The 13,906-nt window shown below is 45.5% G+C and overlaps 1 protein-coding gene and 1 long non-coding RNA gene across 2 annotated transcripts in view; both read right to left on the reverse strand.

Moving 5' to 3' along the window:
- Positions 1 to 13,906, reverse strand: part of LOC127525969 (uncharacterized) — a 569,224-nt gene that overhangs the window by 495,551 nt on the left and 59,767 nt on the right. The gene's annotated exons all lie outside the window — the stretch shown is intronic.
- The window catches only part of LOC114666103 (synapse differentiation-inducing gene protein 1), an 88,298-nt gene that overhangs the window by 51,385 nt on the left and 23,007 nt on the right, over positions 1 to 13,906 (reverse strand). The window lies entirely within an intron of this gene.

A 13,906-nucleotide genomic window follows, 5' to 3' on the forward strand; every position in this document is an offset into this window, starting at 1 on the left:
GCAGAAGAACAGACAATACAAGAGGACAGGAGTGGCGGAGGAGACCAAAACCCACCTGGATGTCACTTTAAGGGGCTTGTCATGAATGAGGGAGCAAGCAACATGAATGTGAAATTGAATTTACATGAGACAAAGCTGTCACTTGACAGGAAAATGACACAAGGAGATCAGAGAAACCAATAGAGGACAACGTCACAAACGAAGCGCACAAACGTCACCTGCAGGGTGTCCACAAGAAGGGACAGCACAATGACCAGAAAACCCAATCTTTGGGACCTCAGCAGTGACTTCACATTTAAAGCATCGACTCGCTTCTGTTACAAATATCACAATTGCAATAAATTGTTTTTCATTCTAGCGAATCGGCCATCATTGACATTAGTGTGACATGTCATAGACGGGCACGACGTGGATTTCATTTCCTGCGTTTATATAAAAAAGATCAAACTTTTTCGACGCGTTGCGCCATTTTGTTCTGATTTTCTACATACGATTTTTTCTCACACATCCTTTTCTGCGACGATTTTTCAGGTTTTTTGCTTTTTTATTTCTTTACCCTTATGGTAACAACTTTCACTTTAATCTTCGACCCGCTCCCATTTCCTGGTCTTAGTCCTCTCCGTCTTTGGCTCAGCCACGAGAGCCTTAAAGAATCTGAAGAAGAAGCAATAAAAAAAAAACAAAACGCGGAAGATAAAAATATTTATTAAGAAGAACATCAGACAGGAAGACTTCAATAGGATAAGGCGGACCTGGGAACAATTCCAACTCATTAAAGAAATTATCGTATTTACGCGTGTACCATGGAAATTTTTTTGTGTAATGTTTACTTCTTCTGCTTGGATTTGCTCACGCTCTCTCTCTCTCTCTCTCTCTCTCTCGCTCGCTCACGCTCTCTCTCTCTCTCTCTCTCGCTCGCTCACGCTCTCTCTCTCTCTCTCTCTCTCTCTCGCTCTCTCTCTCTCTCTCTCTCTCTCTCGCTCGCTCACGCTCTCTCTCTCTCTCTCTCTCGCTCGCTCACGCTCTCTCTCTCTCTCTCTCTGTCTCTCTCTCGCTCTCTCTCTCTCTCTCTCTCTCGCTCGCTCTCGCTCTCTCTCTCTCTCTCTCTCTCTCGCTTGCTCACACTCATGCTCTCTCTCTCTCTCTCGCTCGCTCACACTCTCTCTCTCTTGCTCACTCACCCTCTCTCTCTCTCTCTTTCTCGCTCGCTCACACTCATGCTCTCTCTCGCTTGCTTGCTCACGCTCTCTCTGTCTCTCTCTCTCACGTGCACTCTCTCTCTCGCTCACACACGCTTTCTCTCTCTCTCTCTCTCTCGCTTGATCGCTCGCACACGCTCTCACTCGCTCTCTCTCTCTCTCTCTCTCGCTTGCTCGCTCGTACACGCTCTCTCTCGCTCTCGCTCTCTCTCTCACTCACTCCCGCTCTCTCTCTCTATCTCGCTTGCTCACGCTCTCTCTCTTTCTCTCGCTCGCTCGCGCTCTCTCTCTCTTGCTCGCGCACGCTCGCTCTTTCTCTCTCTCTCTCTCGCTCGCTCTTTCATTATGCAACAAAAACAGAAGAGCATTTCACAGAATACGTGCCCTAAACGCTTCCTTTACAATCACAATACACGGGGCAAATTTTTTTCACGATTTTCTTTGTAAAAATTAGGGTGTGCGCCTACACGAGGGCACATGGTACACGAGTAAATACAGTAGTAATTAACTTAAAAAGGAAACCCAGAATACTTGAGGAAAAAGGAGAACAAAATTGCCATCAAATGATAAATCGCCGTGAAGCTGAACCATCGATGAACAAAGAACTTGAAGAAGGCAACAGGCAATTAACAAAATCTGAGGGGAACGAATCTCACGTAGAAATATTAAGAGTTAAGGAAAGAAAAACTGCGATGCTCCGAACACAACAAACTGAAAACGAAGGATAATAATTGGGAACTTGAAATGAACTGAAAAAGAAAGTCAGGCCCGTAGGAAATACTTTGTCACATGTGAGTGTTTGGGGAACAACTAGCGGGAGTAGTTAATGACAATGCTACCCGGGGCCACCAGAGGGCACTGTGCCGTCACGCCATCTCTTCCTGTTTCCCTCCTGTGGAAAGGAAGACCAAACAGAAACTGTCTCTCTGTGCCGATGATATGATACTGTAGATATCAGAGCCACAAAATACTGAGCCTGCGGTTCTGACAGCACTAACAGAATTACAAAAGATTCCGGGTCTCAGAATTAATTTGAATAACAGTGCGATCTTCCCAGTGAACTCTCCAGCCCCCAATATTAGACTGGACACCTTCTCTTTTATCATCAGTTTAAACAGTGAGGGGTTAACATCACAAGTAAACATCAAGCACTTTATCAACAAAATTTTGCCATCTGTATGGAAAAAAGTAAGCAAGACTTGCTACCCTTAGTCTCTGTTTAGCTGGAAGAATTAACATCTCTCTATTATAATAAAAGAAATGGGACGAGAGACGAGTCTTTGTGCCAAGAGATTTAACCAGGCCCAGGGCCGGAAATAAAAGACAAAGAGTAGATGACAAAGTTGAATGTCGTAAAGAATTCAAAAACGTTGGTGCGGTACACAGACAGAGCAGGTTAGAGATAATGGAAATACGAAAATTCAAAAGTCTCAAAAAAATGATCGCGTTAGCGCTAACAAATGGAAATTATTACTCAGTGAAATAACGGAACAGTGAAAAGAGATTGAATATATTGTTCGGATTTAAACTTTAAGTCAGAGACTTGTAGATCGTCTAATCCGTGTTGCCATCAGTGAAAAGTAATGTTGGCCTATCCATGAGAATTAAAAGATTTGGTGTTTGGTGAAAGTGAAATCCACACACGCGAGGGGCAAAGACACGAAGTGGCAGGCGTGTAGCGCAGGACGGGGGGCTTGGCGAGAAGAGCGAGCAGGGGGTGAAGCCCCCTAGTCGTCAAGATGAATATCCTTTCTAAGCTTCTCTTTCTAATTCAAAACATCCCAATATACATCAAAAAATCACTTTTTAAGAAATTTGCTTCAACCATAACCTCATTTATTTGGAATTCAAAAGGGCGACCCTACAAAGACCTAAGGTGGAAGGTGGCACTGCACTAAACTGTGGAGTGGTCTGCCTGCTACTATAAGAGATGCCCCTTCTGTCTCAGCTTTCAGATCTCACGACTTCAGTTTAGCACACCCTGACTAGAGCTGCTGATTAACTGTGCAGACTGCATCTCTGTGGTTAGTCATTAGCACTAAAACAGAAGTCACATGATCATTAGAATTTGTTACTAACCCTCACCTATTCTGTTTCTCTTCTCGGTACTCACATGTGCCACTTGGTGCCCACTGCCCACCTGCCAAGTTGTTCTGCCTGCCTAAGGTAAAGTCATCTCTGATGGAGGATCACAGGAATTGTGGAGTAGAGGGGTCCTGTCATTGGATTGGCTGGTCTGGCACTGGCCAAATGGGGGGAGGCAGCTTGATGGATGAGGTCTCCAGGACTCTAAACAAATCCAAATCATATTATGGGATATCATCTACTGTTAAATTCTGCTCCGTACTTGTAAAATGTTTATTTTTTATAGTGTATTGAGGATTTGTTCTGTTCTGTGTATTGTATTAACCCCCCCACCCCTTCTTTTTGTCACCCACTGCATGCCCACCCTACCTGGAAAAGGAGTTTCTCTTTGAACTGCCTTTCCGGAGGTTTCTTCCATTTTTTTGGGGGGGAGTTTTTCCTTGTCAAGACTGGGGGGCTGTCAAGAGGCCTGTTAAAGCCCATTGCGGCACTTCTTGTGTGATTTTGGGCGATACAACAATAAATTGTATTGTGTATTGTATTGTAAGTGTGGAAATGTTAAATTGCAAGCTGACGAAGTGACAAACACAAATGCCTAAAAGTAAATCTACGTCCACACTGCTACCTCTCCATTTAAAAAAATGCATTTTAAATGCAAACGATCTTCATCCACACAGTATTTACACATCTCTTATGAAAAGTATCTAAAACGACAGAAGATGCATACGACATTGCCGTTTGTGTACTCTGGGCGGAAACAGGGAGAGGCAGTGTCCTCCACGCTAGCTTGTGTTCACACCCAGAGATGGTGAATATGAAAAACAGATAAAAAGGCTGTTTTGTGTGGATGGACGTGAGGTGGAGTTGTTACTGAGAGTAACGCGTGAGTGTGAGGTGAGCAGAGAGGCTGAGAAAATGAAATGAGCAGCAACCGCTCAGGGGAGAGCCACATATGAGCAGCACGAATCAACCAAGCGGCGATCAGAGTCGAGGTTCTCAAAGCTCTGCTTCCACTCCTCCACACTACGTTACTGAAGCCGTGTTTCTGAAATATACCCCTCTGGATGGCATTTTCGAGTCTCAGGTTAAGTGGGGTGATCTGGGACAGTGTGGACGAAAAGCAAAACTGGATTCCGATGTTTGTGCTGCTAAATGAAAACACACAGTGCCAGCAAGTGGAATGTCTGTGCCGTGCAGCAAAGTGCTGAGCCTAAAGCTCCACCCCTTATGTAAAGTGGGCGTCGTCTATGGCATGAGGATTCTGGGGGAGTCACACACACCTGACAGAGAGAGAGAGAAGGGGCGGGGCCATCCTGAGAAGCTGTGCAGAGGGGGTGTGTCTGTGTGAGAGATGATGAAGCACATAATGTACGGCACTTAGGAGATCCGCTCCTGTGCTTAAATCCATTGGCCCAGCGACTCCCAGAGAGGATCCCGTAAAGTTGGGACAGGTGACTTTGATGACATGCATATTTTGAAACATTTTTCTGAATTTCCCTCAGATATTCACAAAACATTTTTTCATCCTTTAGTGTGGGTAATTCATTTCTATTACTTATTTCTTCCTTCAACATCATCCTAAAGTTGTCGCTTTATTTTCATATTCTCATTGGAGGAGTTAACTTTGACTTTATTGCCCATTTCCACAGTGGGGCATGTGACATCATCATCATCATCATCATCATGACGGTGTCACTTCAGCAAACTGACAAGGATTTGAGAGGCAACCAGGAGACTGACGTCTAGACAGAAAATAATCAAAACTGGGAGATCAAAAATACGCACGTCAAAGCAAAATGGATAATCCAAATTAACAAGAGCAAGAGTCGAAACCTGAGGAACGTTAAAATCAGAAAGAGATCACAGCAAGATTGGCTTTCCACACCTTGGATAAGGAAATAATCTCTTGGCTGGACTTTTAAACAGTGGCATCGACATTCAATGCGAGGACACACCCCTAACAATGTGGGCAGCTAGCCTAACGATGGAAGACCCCAAAATGGTGGTGACTGCGAAAAAAAAAACAAAATGGCAGTTGAACTGCACCAAAATAATAAATTCATCTTAAAGGCAAACAGAGAATAGCGCTGCTGCCTCGCAGTTAGGAGACCTGAGGTTCACTTCCCGGGTCCTCCCTGTGTGGAGTTTGCATGTTCTCCCCGTGTCTGCGTGGGTTTCATCCCTCAGTCCAAAGACATGCAGGTTAGGTGCATTGATGATCCTAAATTGTCACTAGTGTGTGCTTGGTGTGTGGGGTGTGTGCCCTGCAGTGGGCTGGCACCCTGCCCAGGGGTTGTTTATTGCCTTGCTTCCTGTGTTGGCTGGGATTGGCGCCAGCAGACCCCCGTGACCCTGTGTTAGGATATAGCGGGTTGGAAAATGGATGGATGGATGGTAAACAGAGAAATCAAAAATATGAAACCTCTGAATCACAATTGATGACCCCACCAAAAAACCCAAAATAAGGATCAGATCTCGGGAAATTTGTAGGAAATTCAAAACTGACGGTGTACAATTCAGCCCTGCAGACTTCTACGATGTCCGAAGTTACGGATACGAATCAAAAGACCCCTCATAGTTTTCTTTGCTCTCTCTTCTGGTGAACAAACTCAGACTTTTGGGGTAGCATTTTGCCTTTTGTCATCTCAATATTTGGATCTTTTGGCACAAACTCAACCCTTTTGGTTTTTTTTTTGACTAACGCTTCACCTCCTGATCCCTACTGAAAATAAATCTGCTTTCTGTTCTGGGTGGCATCCCAGACTGAGCGGATTGAATTAAGGAAGGACCTGAAGATGAACACAAGTCTTTAAACGAAGTGAAGACCAAAAACCAGGCTGTTGATAAGCAAACGTTTTGTTCAAAACGAATAACCGAGTTCATTTTACGCAATGAGAGTTAAGTGATCACAAAGGTGTGAGCAGTGAATAATCTAAACCCAAAATCGATCACATGAATGAATAAACCATAACATTCACACAAGTAAAATCAATCAGCGTCAGGATGTTCAAACGGATCAACAGAAATCCAATGAATACGTTAAAAATCCAAAATGGAGAGGTCCACCCACTTGTGTGCCTTCAGAATGTCAGGTTATATAGCGCCTTGACGTGTGCAGTACAAGTCACAGGAGGTTCTGCTCAAGCTTTATAACACACTGGTGAGGCCTCATCTGGAGTCCTGGGTGGAGTTTTGGTCTCCATAAAGACATAGCAGCACAAGAGAAAGTCCAGAGAAGAGCAACTCGGCTGATTCAGGGCTACATGGGATGAGTGATGAGGAAAGATTCAAAGAGCTGAGCCTTAAGGGGATGAAGAGGAGACCTGACTGACTGAAGTGTGCAAAATGATGAAGGAAATTAGTCCAGCGGACCGAGACGGTGACGGGGACACAGCTGGAAACTTGTGAAGGGGAAATTTCACACAAACATTAGGAAGTTTTTCTTTATACAAAGAACGATAGACACTTGGAATAAGTGACCAAGTAGTGTGGTAGACAGTAGGACTTTAGGGACTTTCAAAACTCGACTTGATGTTTTCTTGGAAGAAGTAAAGTGGAGAGGACTGGCGAGCTTTGTTGGGCTGAATGGCCTGTTCTCGTCCAGAGTGTTCTCATGTTCACTCTTTCGGTGCCCTTGTCTGCACAGTGATGTGATGGCAGCAGGCATGAGATTTAAGAAGGCGACTGGAAGACAAACCAGGAGCGAAGGTCAGAACCAGGAGAACATCAATCAACAACCAAAGCCAAGAATTATGAGACAAAATCAGAAATAAGTCAGAGACTTCAAAAACCAACCAAACAAGGAACAACGAGTCTAGGAATCTGGGTAGTCAAATGGGGGAGCAGACCCCCTGGGTGACCTTTTAATCCCATTGTGTCGTGATTGACTGGCCACGACCTTGGAGGACACACCAACTCCTAGCAACAGGAATCGACAACGGCACTGTCCAAATGGTGGTGCTATAACGGCTAAATCACAAGTCAAAATGAAAACCATAACTATCGTTGAAAAAATAAAATGAGCCCACTGGATAACTTAGGGTATAAACCCCCCAACTGAAGCAAATTATATTCAAAATGGAAGTTTCTAAGGAATGGGAGTTTCCTCTAATGCACCTCTACCTGTCACCACAGACCCAAACTGGCGCCTCTGCTGGTCAGCACAGTTAACAGATCACTGCAGTGCCCCCAGAGCCCGTTGCCCTCCTATGGGTGATACCCCCCCCCCCTTCAATCAGCCCCAGTGGCCTCTCCTCCTCTCACCTGCTCTGCTGTTCTGCTATTGAGCCGACGACGAGAGCACATCCACCTCACGGTGCCATCAGCCAAGCCCTCCATCCTGCTCTCCACAGATTAATCAGCATGACAGATGCTGCCCACCTTGTCCTCCTCTCTGTTACCTCTGTCACCAGTGATCACTCACTTCCCTAATCCAAATCCAAATGACCGTCTCTGCACTGGCCCGGCTCCATTTCATTCTATTTCACATTCAGCTGATTTCAGCACTGATGCCAACCGCCGATCACTAATTAACCTTCGCCCAGGCCTTCACGTGCGCACCCCACACCGACATGAGCTAAAACAGGCTGAGCCCAAATCCATAAAACCGCTAGAGGGAGTAACACTTCAACCAACAAACAGCTCCCTTGACCTGCTGCACCACAAATGAGATGAATGGACATGGAGAGGAAGGAGAAGGTGCTGCAAAGAGTCAGTGAAGTGACACCACATTTATTGGAAGGAATGCAGCCTGGAAAGTGACAATTCTCTGGCCACATTGCAGGAAACTTGGAAGGCTGAGGAAGAGGGAACGGTAAAGAAAGGGAAAGGGAGAAGAAGAAGAAGAAGAAGAAGAAGAAGAAGAAGAAGAAGAAAAGGAGCACGGAGGATGGATGACCTGCCAGCTGTGACATCATGCAGAATGGCAAAGCCAAGTGGAATACAATGATGGGAGCAAAAGGTCCAGGATTGAAGTTCACCTGCAACCCCAAGCGGTCATGATGATGGATAGAGGGATGGATGGATGCTAAAATGTCAGCCAAATACAGCCATAAAAAATCCCATCAGATGAAGAGGGCTGGCTCGTTGCCTCTCATGATTGTTTGACTGCTGGGTAATAAAAGAACTGAAACAATTAAGGGTTCCGAATCTTAAAAGGAAAGACAATTCAAATGAAGGCAAAAGACGTTTGTTCCATCAGCAGCAGCAATTGGCTGCCGATTAAGAAAGTGGCAGGAGTGAAGCCCTCCAGGGTCTGAAAATGACGGACTATGAGAATCAAAAGGAAACTTCTGGACGAGTGAATAGAAGAAGACAAGAAGGGAGAGGAGAAAATCAAAGTCAGTGGACAAAAGATTACAAGAGCAGATAAAAGACAACACGAGCTGTCAAGTGATCGGCTTAAGGACAAAACCTGTGACTCCGACAATGGCGGGGAGTGCAAGTGACCAAGTAGTGGCTGACTGGGCATCGTCACCTCCGAGTGTGTACTGCGCCTCAAGTCTTTCCGTTTTCTCAGAAAGTCAGAGAGTCACCGCCGCCGAGTCCTACAGGGACACCCCGGGACGTTCTTTGCTTTGCTCTTTCATGCTGATGCGCTCCACACAATTGCTTCGCCGCTGGATCAATGGCTGCCTTCAAGCTTCTCTTTTCCTCCGTGAGACTTGAATCGATCGGATTAGTGAAGAGCGGCTGTACTGTCGGCACGTAGGCAGGAGCGAGCAGGCCCACAATTTGTCTTATCACACCCCTGAAGTGGAGCACAGTCTGCTCGATGTCTTCTGTAAGGCCACAGGGGCCACCACAACCGATTGTGGCCAGCCATTGCATTGTTCAGCTCACGTGTTTTCGTCACTGTGGCTGGCAGCCTAATACATTAAGAACTGCAGCGCCTCTCACGTGGTGACTGCCTGCTGGGCGGCGTCTCCCTCCTGTATTACTGGGGAGTTATTGGGACTCACCAAGTTTATGGGATGGCCTGCTCTCACACCCCCTGGACTGAATACACACACGGCCTATACACCTAAGCACTGATTATGAGTAGCGTTGATTGGTGGAATTCCCCAACCGCCTTTTTCATGGTGAATTTGTTGGGTTGTTGTTTGCCAAATTTTTCTTGGAATATTCGACATGTGGCCAACTTAAGTGAACTTTTTTCCTGGCACCCCTTGATAATTTGCCAGGCCAACGTGACCTTGCAGAGCAGTGGCAGCCATGTTGGATGGGGATGTCATGCATGTGTGCTGTGAGCGCACTCCACCTCACGCTTTACAGCGCTGCCTGGTCTGCTTCATGTCTGTGTGAATAATTTACGGGGCACATGGGAGAGAATTTAAGGAGCCTCAAGGGCACAAAATGTAATGTGTTCAGTTTTATGTATTGTAGATACCCCAGAGGATGGTTGGGGGTCCCACCAAGGACAGAGGTGGAGTCCTTACCTGGCCAGGATGCCATAATGGAAAGACAGACTAAATGTGGGCAATACCTGGTCAGGACACTTTATGGGTGTTATGCCCGAAGAGTACAAGAACTGGCAGGTGTGCACAGCAGGGAGCGGTTCATCCCCCACTTTAATAGGTGGCAGCATCCCTCATATTGAGTCCACAAGGCTGCATGGGAGTTGGAGTCCAGAGTGGCAGTCCTGTGGGGCACATGCTGGTGAAGGATCTCCCTGGCTTTCTCCTAACCCGAAAGTGCTTCCAACTGGGAATGTCACATCACCAGAGGTACTCCCAGGTCCTCAACTGGAGGAGAGCAGTGCGGTGGAGAGAGGAGAGGTGTTTGGTGGAGCAATGACTTGTGCTTTGATGCTTTTTGTGAGGCATTTGTAAAATAAACATCCATTTATTTGAACCCAGGACTTTCTTGGTGTGTTTGTGTTGGAGTTTGGTGTTCCTGAGCTTTCACAGTATATTTTTGTGATTATGGTTGTTTTTGTTAATTAGGAAGTATACTAAACTATATCATCATCATCATCATCATCATCATCATCATGTTTCTTATTTTATATTATTTCTGTTATTTTGTTAATTACATACTGTCTTTAAATGTCAGTGTGTGCCTTATGTTTTGTGGGCGGAGTCACTCTGGCATCACTCCCACTGAGCCCGCCCCCTGGCTGGACATTGCAGTTGGGAGGAGTTTTTAGTGAGTGCTGCCGTCCCTTTGTCTTTTGCTGGCTCTTTGTTCTTTGTGCTCTGCTTATTGGATTTTTGCTTCTGGATTGTGTACTGGGACTTTGTTGGTTTAGGATTCTCTTTTTAGGCAACTCCTGCTTTTTGACTTTTGTGCTCTGTGGATCATTTAGCTTCTTTTTTCCCCATTTTTATTAATAAATCGTTCTAAATTATCGAATGCCCTATCATTCACAAGCTGAGGTTTACGATTACTTTACAATTACGATTTCTGATATATTTCTGGACTTGAATTTTCTTTAGAAGGCTTCAGTCCCTTTTGGGTCTGCTAGGCCTGAAACCAGCCATTAGTGGTGGGATGAAGTCCTATAGGGGTGAAGTCTATTCCAGTAAGACAAAGAAAGCCAGTAAAGACTTTTTAGGAAGGCCTCACACCCACGTTATTTGAAACTCCAGATGACAACCAGAATTAAAGTGCAGGTGACCTGAACAAATACTTCACCGACATATTTATAAAGATAGAAACAAATGGAGCGCTTCATGCTGAAGTTAAAACAAACTGTGAGTTTTCAGGTTTAAAAATAGAAGAGTCAGATGTGCTTCAAGTCCACAGTATGCTGAAGACGAATTAGACCCCCGGACCTGGTCAGATTTCACCAGCTGTATTGAGAGAAATGAAAGACGTCATCTGTACACCGGAATTGGGCGAATCTGAGCAGTCACTTGAGAATGGAGAAGTACTGGAGGACTGGAAAGTTACAAATATGACAAATCCTGTCCATTATAGACCACTAATAAGAAATAAACTAGAAAAGTCAGGATATGAACATCCATCCATCCATTATCCAACCCGCTGAATCCAAACACAGGGTCACGGGGGTCTGCTGGAGCCAATCCCAGCCAACACAGGGCACAAGGCAGGAACCAATCCCGGGCAGGGTGCCAACCCACCACAGGACACACACCCACACACCAAGCACACACTAGGGCCAATTTAGAATCGCCAAGGATATGAACATAAAACCCTGAATAACAGCCAGCATGGGTTAGTGCAGCGGTTCTCAAACTGTGGGGCGTGAAGTAACAAAAAAGGGGGTGCGAGTGTTACCATATGTGGAGTAATTTCACTATTCGTAGGGATATTTTAAACTTGTAGCGGTGTATCGGCAGCAAAAAATATAGGAATACATTTTATGAGGGTTTCAAAAAAACGTTAGAGGGGCGCGATTAAAACTGTTATGAAAACTCGGGTTGCAAATACTTAAAGGTTGAGAAACGCTGGGTTAGTGAGGGGAACATCGCGCTAAACCAGTTTTTTAGATTCTGCAATAGTTGAGCAAAGCAGAGCATACAACAGAATTGATTTCGACTTCCTCGAATGAAGGTGGGCGCCCCAAACCATCTACGAGACCCACTGCATTGAATCCTCTGGGAAGAAGCCTGGAAACAATGAGGAATGACTTAAGGACATCAAAGTGGGGTAGAATGCCCAGTGGGTGTTCTGTCAGCAGACTGGCAGATAAAAAAATGCCAGGAGATGCAAAAAAAGAGAGAAAGTGAAACAAAACCAAACTCCCATATGAGAGACAGAACTCTCGGCTGAGGGGGTCAAAACTGTCAAGAGGGTCAACACCAAAAATACGCGCACGTTATAATTTGTTCCTCACCCTCACTTATTGTGTTTCTCTTCTCAGTACTCAAATGTGCCACTCGGTGCCCACGGCACACCTGCCAAGTTGTTCTGCCTGCCTCAGGTAAAGTCATCCCTGATGGAGGATCACAGGAATGGTCGGGTAGAGGGGTCCTTTCATCAGATTGGCTGGCCCACCTGTGGAATGGCCAATAGGAGGAGGCGGCTTGATGGCCGAGGTCTCCAGGACTCTAACAAATCCAAATCCTATTATGGGATATCATCTACTGCTGCATTCTGCTCTGTACTTGTAATATTTCTATTACACTATTGGATCGTTCTGCTGCGGTGGGTTGGCACCCTGCCCGGGATTGGTTCCTGCCTTGTGCCCTGTGTTGGCTGGGATTGGCTGCAGCAGACCTCCGTGACCCTGTGTTCGGATTCAGCGGGTTGGAAAATGGATGGATGGACACAGAAACTAGGAAACAATAGCTTGGTGAATTAAACAGATAAATGAGTTGGAGCAAAGACCTGCAGCCATAGGGGGCGGCCCTCTCAGTTAGAGGACTGCCGCTCTGAGGCTCTGCACTTGATTGCTTCATCCTTCGACTTCTGTAAAGCGTATGGTGTAGCACTTGGTGTGGTGAACTTGTCACGACTTTATTCTCATGGCTGGCCACGTGAGACGACTCCTTCTTCTTCTTGTTTTTTATTTTTTTAACTCTGCTCTCTGTTTTTTATTAACCCCATGACACACAAGCTCAAGTGAGTGAAAGTGCAGAGGAGTGCGGCCATTCATCACAGACCCACTGCTGAGGCACCACTGACAGAGAGGAGGTCAGAGGGGAGCGTCGGCCGCCTCAGATGTAGGCAGACCTGGATATGCATGTTGGCTTGCACCTTATTTTGTCAAGTAATTGAAAGGGGTTGGCCCATTGGCTCTCCAAACATTTCTGTGGACCCCACATCTTCTTCAGACCCTGACAATAGACAGATAGATAAAAGGCACTATATAATAGGTGAAGTAGCCCTGCACAGGTGCTGACAAAGCCTTCTTATAGTTCATCCAAAATTAAGCACCACATAGCCTTGGATGGCACACGAGAAACCATCTGACTTGATTACATTACTTTGACAACGGGTCCCAAAGTGGGGTAAAGCCCTGAACACAATATGAAGGACAAACTCATTCCAATACCCTAACCAAAAATCAGTGCCTCTTTGCTCAGACAGTGCCCGGTGCACTGACTGACTTCATGCTATGGTGCCCACTCTTGACTTGTTCTTCACTTGCAGTATCGACAAAGTAAGTCCTCATTTTAGTCTTTGAAAATATTTTTAAAGGTTTGTGGATGCCAAAGTAAAAAAAAAATTGCATCTCACACCAGTTGCCTAGCAACCCTCTTTCAGGCACTCTTTCCATTGCAGTATTTATGTAATTGAATCCCAGGGGGGACAGGAGATGTCAAGCTTTTAGAGAGCTCTGAAAAGAGGGTTTAATCAAGGATTTAAATAGTTAATTGAAATCATATCTTGGGGCTAACGCAGGCAGCGTGACGAGAGACGAACAGAAACATCCTAGGCGGACCCTGACAGATGGCAGAACCGTGGTATCTGGGGGCTGAAAGCGGGCAATACTTTGTTTTAAGATGTGGCCTAGTTAAAGGCGTTGGGATGGGCTGCCTCGGAAGAGAGAATTTCGTCAAGTGGAAAGACAAAGAAGGCAACTAAAGAAATATTTTGCATTGTTCAGGTGAAATAAAATGTGTGTTTTATTCTTGTCAGGTTTTCCAAGTGCCTCATGCTAGTTCTGTCTGTGAAAGGCGCTATAAATTATAAAGGCTGATGGATCTTTAGAT

This window comes from Erpetoichthys calabaricus, chromosome 15, assembly GCF_900747795.2.
Source record: "Erpetoichthys calabaricus chromosome 15, fErpCal1.3, whole genome shotgun sequence".
NCBI lineage: Eukaryota > Metazoa > Chordata > Cladistia > Polypteriformes > Polypteridae > Erpetoichthys > Erpetoichthys calabaricus.